Below are 8016 nucleotides of genomic sequence, written 5' to 3'. Positions count from 1 at the left end.
CGGGTTGATAAATGCAGTGCTCCTACATTCATCTTGTGGTACCAAACCAATGCTGAACAGTCAGAGGTGTTCACAGCTTGCAGTGGCACTGCTGTGTGGAGCGGAGCTGTGAGATTCAGGGCATGGAGTCTGGTACTTTAGAACTAGCTGCTCTAATGCTATTATCTTTGTTAATGAAAATATACAATATAATCCTTTCTGGACAAATCTAGCCCTGTCTGGTTTTTTTTTTTTTCTGTTATGAGTGAATAGCTGACGTCAGGACAGTTGATTTACCTAGGGAAATGAATGATACTCATGCAACTGATTGAGTGAGTCTGACTTCCTGCTCTGTCCCTCTGTCATTTTTTTACATACATACACCTTTTTAAATAAAGTTCTGACCTTTAAATCATCACAAACCCAGAATATTTAAGGTAAAAAAAATGACAATCCAAAGTATTTTATCAAGTTAGGAGCAAATGAACTGTGAAAGAACTAGGCCCTAGTGAATTATTTTCATTCCAAATAACCCGTGTTCTTGTTCATTATTTACACTTTGCATATGTGTATCGGTGTTTCCATACAGTTCTTACTCTATACATTATGTGCAGTGCTCTATATTGTAATGAAAACCCATCATTCTTAATTTGTTAAAAGGAGCTTTATAATAATAATTTTTTTGGGGGTGTGTGGTTATGTTTTTAGTAAGGAGACCATCTTCCCTAACATAGTGGGAGGAAAACAGGAGATCCTAGCAATTTTTCTGTGGACAGCAGGGACAGGCTGTGCTGGGGGAAGGCAACATGGGGCAGACACGTGCAGGCAGCTTGGGAATCAGCTGTCCTGGCTGCAGCCAGTCTCATTTCTCTTCCTTTTGGGAGGTTCAAAAAATTCGGTATTGCAAAAGTATGGTACACAGTGATTTGACCTGCTTGTGGCGTTAATTTCCAATCAACTCCTGTGGATATTAGGGTGTCACCTTCTATGCTCCCTGCTTCTTTTCATTAGAAATCTTTTGTATGGAAAACATGTCAAGTGTTCTATTTCAGTGCTTTTGTCTCTGCTTTGGAGAGCAGAGCAAAAGAGCATCACCAGGGAGTTACTGAAGTTTGCAGATTAAGTATCTTCCCTGAAATCTCAGCCTTTTGCAGTGTAGAGGGACCAGATTAACTACAGAGTGGAGGGCTGTTTCAGTCTTACCTCTCTCTCCACCGTAAGTTTTGCTATCCTCACCATTTAAATACTCTACAACTGCCACTAGACAACCCCTGTAATTAATTTTGTATACTTTTAACTGCAGATTGCAGAAGAACAATTAGGTGTAAAAAAATAACTAGAAACCTTACTCAAATCCCTCTACTCCTAGGGATTTAACTCAGTTTACACATTTGTGTGTTAGAATTGCACCATAAGGAATAACAATGGTTTTGGTTTTCTTTTTTTTTTTAAAGTTGGGGAAAAATCCCAGTCAAATCCGTATATGTCAAACATCCTTCACTTTCATTAATGCTAAATATCTTCTACACATCGAAAGTGTCTTTGTTCAAATAAGAAAACTATTGCCTAGGTTTGACATCAGCCTCTGAAAACCAAGGTGACCACAAGGAGTTCCTTTTGCCTTCAGCTCCAGTTCTATAGTGCATTGTTTCTTTTTGTCCAAGACATTATATCAGATTTTTTTTTTTTATTTAATGACAGTTGTGGTTTCCTCCTAATCTACTGAAAGCAAATAAGCACTGAAAGAGATACAATTTATTTAACTAATTTCCATGACAGAGACAGCCTAGAAAAGGAAAGAAAATACAAATTAGTGTAATGCAAAAGCAGAACATCTCACCTATGGTGCTCAGAATGTGGGGCTGTTTGTGTGCACGAGAAATATCTTTTCTTCCCCTGCAGGTGAATGTGCATGTGCATGTGGAAACCTGTTCAGTGCCTCACTGCTGGTACATTCAGAATGCATTAAATTGAAGAGGAAATAAATATTCAGCAATATGTTTTGTAGCTACATGGATAAATAAAATATTAAAGGAGGATTATGCATCATTACTCAAATGTAAAAAATAAGAAACGTTCTGCTACTGTTTGTGAATAGAAAGAGCTGCGTTTTCAGGTAGTTTCACCTAGTTTAAGGTGATTAATGCTGAGAGATGCTATCTTGTTTTGAATTGGACTTAAATGTTTATTTAGCATCTTGCAAGGTAGGTAACTTAAGCTGCACTCATACTGTCTTACATTGAACAACCTGACACAGAAGGAATCTTTAGAGTGGCATAAAATATGTTCCTTTCCCTGTTTTTCTGTGCTGATACCAGAAGGGACCAAAAGACCAAGTTTCACATACTGGGAGAACAGTCAGATTTTGTATTGTTTCCACAAGAGAACAACTTGTGATCTGTGTTGCACACTGTCACAGAACTCAGATAAGTATGTGATAGTTAAGGTGTTTCAGGGAAAACACATGACTCTTAAGTGTCCTGGGGGGAAAATGATGCCATAGAAACATCACAATTAATAATCCTCCTTATAATCAGTAATAATATTTTTTGAGTAAAAGTCTAAAGATGGATAAGGAATTTTTTCAAACAGAAGTTTAATTTTAAATTTTATATTTTGCCTAGCTAAAGCAAGGAGGCTCAGCTAATAATTTTCAGGCCAGAGTATCACTCTCAAATTTTAAACTTTGCCATTCAAGAGGAATTTATGTCCCAAGGGGAAAAGAAACTACTTTCAAAAATATGCATGCAGCAATGTAGACAGTGTCTAGTAGGCCATGGATGTCTTATCTCACTTGTGCCATTAAACACCTCCACGTATCCATATAGCACTTTATTTTAAAGATAGGCTCTAATAATACATTCAAGTAAAGACAAATTTTTTTAAAAGAATTTTAGACTTAGAAAATGCAGATGTCAGTGAAGTGATGCTGTTTTACCACAGATGAGGAAGCAGCCGCTGAGGTGTTGCCCAACATCCAAAACCACTTTTCAGGTTCAAAGAGCATGCCCGTTAAAAGCAGCCATCTGTCACTAAACAGAACCTTCCCTAAAACTTCAGACCTCCTTAGTTCTGGCAAGGTACGGTCAATGTAAACAGACCATTACTGAAATGATTCACTTGCTTGTTAAAACATGTTTGATAGTCAGACTTCGTATTAAAATGTTGAAATGCCATTTTTTTTTCTGCTTGCGGCTGTTTAATCAGCTAGATCAGCTCTACATATATTAGCTTTCAGCTCGATGTGTTGGTAGAAATTGGCTTCCTCTTAAGCAGCCTTGATCGTATGATAGGAATCATAGCAACACATTTATGAGAGATTATGAACTAGTGGAACAATAGAAGGAAAAGAAGGAAGTGGAGCAAAGCTGATTTACCTTGCAGAATGATAAAGACTTCTCAAAAAAAAAAAAAAACCCCCCAAAAAAAAGAAAAAGGAAGATAATCTTTCCTTTCTGTACTCCTTTTTGTGAAAGATTGCAGATTTTTTTTTTCTTTTCTTTTTTTCTCTCTCCCTCCTCCCCCAAAGGATACATGTGGGACATTGTCAAGAAAGAACAAATTATTCTGGACTAATGATTTCAAAATGCTGGTTTGAAGGCTGGTTAGTTTTGCTTTCTGATAAGCTTTGGTTACTCATTATGCACTCTACTAAAAGGCTCAATGGACACGGAAATGACCATCAATGAGTATACCCTTGCTTCCCCTGTCCCACCTCCTCACAGAAATCTGATATTTTTGAACTGCTAGAATTTTGTTCCAGCTTTAAATATTCGTGATGCTGCCTAAGAGACAGCTTTAAGGTGAGGGCTGTGTGGTAATGGATTGGTACAGCACAAGCAGAAATCTGTTTGAAACGTATGAAATTATGAGACCAGCAGATGACAGAGAAATGATGCTCAGATGCTGAGAACCTCCAGACTTAGTGAACGAGCAATATCTCAACATGCTGAGAAATGTGGAGGAAAATTTAAAGGGAAAATTTTGTCCTGCGAAAGATAAAGGGAAAACTCTCATTGATTTGATGCAGCGTTTCTCTTGGTGCTGGTAAATGCATGTAGTCCTTGCAAAGAAGACAGTCAAGGGTGATTGTGCTGAATTTTTTTTTTAATTGCTTATCAATTCTTAATAAAACATAACTCTTGTAAAGCTGGTCTTTTTTTTTTTTCCACAGAAAAATGTGGATTCAGAAAAACTGAATTTGTCATAACTTTCATAATCTGCCAAATAAAGCAATTCATTTTGCCTGGATAATATCAAAGTGCTGCATCTTGCAGGTGTGGAGTACAATATAGTGAGTACATCTATTAATTGCTAGAGTGATAGACTCAAAGGAGATGTTTAAACTGGCTGAATCGAAGTTCTTTGGCTTGTTTTGTTTCTTGAAAAATCCTGGAAGTTTGATTTCTTACCTTGATTCAGAATAAAATGGAAAGTTTCACAATTTCTCACAGAACAGGGAATTTGCTTGTTAGATATAGTCTTTGCAGTACCTTTGCCCCTCGGGTAAAGGACCCGACTGCCATGTGTGTGACAGCAGAAGAACATGGGGGAATGTGGGGAGGAGAAGACCTCCCTGAGTAGGTAGCACCCGGCCTGTCTGGGTACAAAACCAGAGTAGCAGTGGCTGTATAATGCTGCCCAAAAAGCAGAGCTTACTGCAGCAGTGTCACAGCTCAGTCAACCCAATAAATGTGTAGGATGTGACTTTGCACTATGTGAACTTTTCATCTTGGGTTTTCATTAGCTGAGTTCAGGTCACTAAAGAAGGGAGGTGGGTGGGCCACATTATGCACAGATGAAAATGGACATTGAGAGGGAAAAAAAATGATCTGTCACCATAGCAGGGGAATAAAGATATAGCTTTTGAAATTGAAAACAAGTTGAAAATTCCTAAATAAAAATACTGTTATACATACAGAGTGTATTGCTAGCACATGAAATTAAAGGCCAGGGCTCAGTCATAGTCCAAAAGATGCGGTTGAATCAGAAAGTTAGGAGGATGAAAACCTTTGAGTTTTCAACCACCATTTCAGGCATTAAAACAACACTAACCTTGCCAGGAGTATAGAAAAATTCCAGGTATTTAGGACACATGACAGATACTAACACAAGGGAAGCTGGTGTCCAGCTCTGTTCCAAGCTCTTGCTCAGCGTAGCGGGGTGTTTTGGTAGATGTTGCTCTGGGAAGGATACCCAGGAATTTTAGGCTGAACTACAGTGTCTGATGGGAAGAGAAACCAGTTACAAGAAGCAGCTTTTCCTTAGGACTGAGAAAATACAATTTTAAAATGGAATCTAAAATGAGAGCTGTTGCTTAGGCAAGGAATAGCTGATTATGTACTTTAGTGTACATTCCGTATCTGCTGGATAGTAAAGAAGTGCTGTTTTAGGAAGCTAAAAAAAGAAAAGATGGACATTTTCATACAGTAAATTCTGAGGAATAGAGAAACACAGCAACATTTGACGAACCAGCTAATTTTAACAGCTAATAATATTTTCCTTACACGTTTATATTCTGTGCTATATTTTAATCTATATACAATTTTTAAAAAACCTTGTTACGATAATGCTGATGCTCTATTATGTGTGAAATTATCTAATTGTGAAAGATAAAAGAGGTGAAAATCGTATTTTCCCCTTCGGATTCTGCAACAGTGCTTTGCATGTGTGACATGGGGATAACTGACAAAATAATCCTGTTTTTAAAAGGCACACGTTTTGTCCACATCTTCAAATCAATGCAAATATTTGTCACAAATTACTCATGTGATTGATTATAATGTAACTGGGAAAATAAACAATTTCCTCCCTCCTGCTGTGTTCGACCCACGCGCAAACAGCAGAGTATGTTGCTCAGCATTACTTGATACCGTATTTGATGGAAGTATCTCAAGAGGTGAAGCTTTTTTATTGTGGCTGCAAGTAAAATGCTAAGGCTGAAACTTTCACAGAAAGCACACAGTTAGGTATGACTACATCAAGGAGGTAAAAGATCAAGATTTTTTTTTTTTGGCTGTACGATTTATCATGTTTTCAGCCCTAATTAGAAATTCTGGTGACCTTGCCCCCTGTGCCTCCTAAATGACAATTTGATGGCTTTGAGCATGTCCTTGGGGTAGATCAGGACTGAAAGGCAACTGGTAATTAGAAAGAGAAGATTTAGCACCAGTTCCAGATTCTTCTTCTCATGTTAACATTTGGGCCCTGAGTTGCCTTGCTTTGCTAGCAAGGAAGCAAATACTCACTTCTGAAGGGAAGTGTAAAGTTCTGAGCCAATATGCAGCAGTTTTGGTAATTCAGATGCATAATAGTATCTTTCTTTGTAGATCATTAGCTGTGGCGGCAATGTTGTTTCATAATTGCCCAGAAAACAGCAAGATTTATCTGCCTCTTCAGATATCTGGGTAGCTGCCTGATGGACTGACTGCATGTGGCTCAGGAGTGGCTGTTGCATAAAACAGTGACGTACAAGGCATTGGTGGTCTGCAGATTTTCATCACTTACTGAAAAGTGTTTTGACATCCAGAAATCATCCAACTATTTGGCTCAGGCAAGGAAGGTGGCGTGCAAGCACTGAGAGCTGCTTACTGGAGGAAAGCAGCCGACTGCAGGAGCTCAGTCTGCTTCTGAGAGCAACACTGGTGCACTGGGAGGTCAATTGGGTGTATTTTCTGAAAGATGGAAGTGTGTCTTTCCTCCTATAATTTCAACAGAAAAGCAACCTATCTCTCTTCAAATAATCTGAAATATGTTCTGAAAGGTTTCAAAAGACAAACAATTTAGAGAGTCTCAGTATATGGAGATAAAGTACAAAAGATTTGGTATGGCGGGACAAAGCTGCAAGGTAGAAAGGGAGTTTGGAAACCTCTGAGAAATAATGTGGAATTTCTTGGTAGAGGCCATCATGTCTTGGAAGAAGACATGTCTAGGCAGAAGACTACTTATTACTGCTGATGCATTTTGTTCCAGACTGTCTGCTGTCAAAGCAAATGCTTAGCTGTCTTTCTTCAAAAAACCCATGACCAGTCTATTTTACTGATCAAGAAGGTTTTCAAAAAGCAACACGAGGAAGCAATCATGAAGGCATTCTGATAATAGACCTGAGACTAAAGATTGCTCTTTAGTTATTGCTTACTATGGGCAAGAAATCCGTTGACTGTATTTATTTTCTATTTCTAAAAATCTGAAACATGACATTGAAATTCTACATCTGTTGGACAATTGTTTGATTGATCTGTGAAAATACTCTTATGCTGTGAAGTTGTAATGTACTTGGCAAAACCACTGTTAATTAGCCTAGGAAATGCCAGGACACATTTTAGGGATACATACCTCCCCTCTGTCTTCCCTTTCTTCTAGAAGAATAATTTTTTATGGCCGAAAATGCCCTCATTAAAAGCTGCTTTTATTCTGCTCAAAAATAGCATTAATATACTGCCCTCTGTAGTAGGCAAGCTGGTATTTCATGCTCTCAGAGCACCTTTTTCCTCCGTCTGGTGATGTTTCTTAGCTCTGATTTGTGTCACAGTGCAAGAAGTGTCTGGAGCAGGATGTGGAAAAGCATCGGTCATTCGATGCTCGACAATGGATCATGGCACCAGCTGAGGAAGGAGGTGCTGCTGAGGTTGCCACAGGCAGCACAACCCTGCACAATTATTAACCTTACCTAGCATATCATGACCCCCTCTTCTTGCCACTCCTGCTCCATCTCCTGTCTTCTTCTTGGCCCAAAAAAAAAGCGACTTAGAAATTTTATATGTAGACATAAAGCTATTATCTGTATATCCCTATCATCCTTTTTTTCCTTTTTTTTTTCCCCCATGTTAGCACCTCCTGTATATCCTCATCTATATGAATCACATAAAAAATACAGTGCTTTGGTCTTATGTGAACTATGGCAGGTGTTACAGTGCTGCTCCTTATGTCAGTACGCACATACAGTGCTCCCTGGCAGCTGTTTCTTGGTATGGAGTTTCTCTTTTCTTATCTGACAGGGCAAAGTGAAATTTAGCCACCCTACTGCACCCTGTAGAT

The sequence above is a fragment of the Chlamydotis macqueenii genome, chromosome 2 (genome assembly GCF_036417535.1).
Source record: "Chlamydotis macqueenii isolate bChlMac1 chromosome 2, bChlMac1.mat, whole genome shotgun sequence".
In the NCBI taxonomy this organism is placed as follows: Eukaryota; Metazoa; Chordata; class Aves; order Otidiformes; family Otididae; genus Chlamydotis; species Chlamydotis macqueenii.
Note: the sequence above shows the minus strand (reverse complement) of the source record.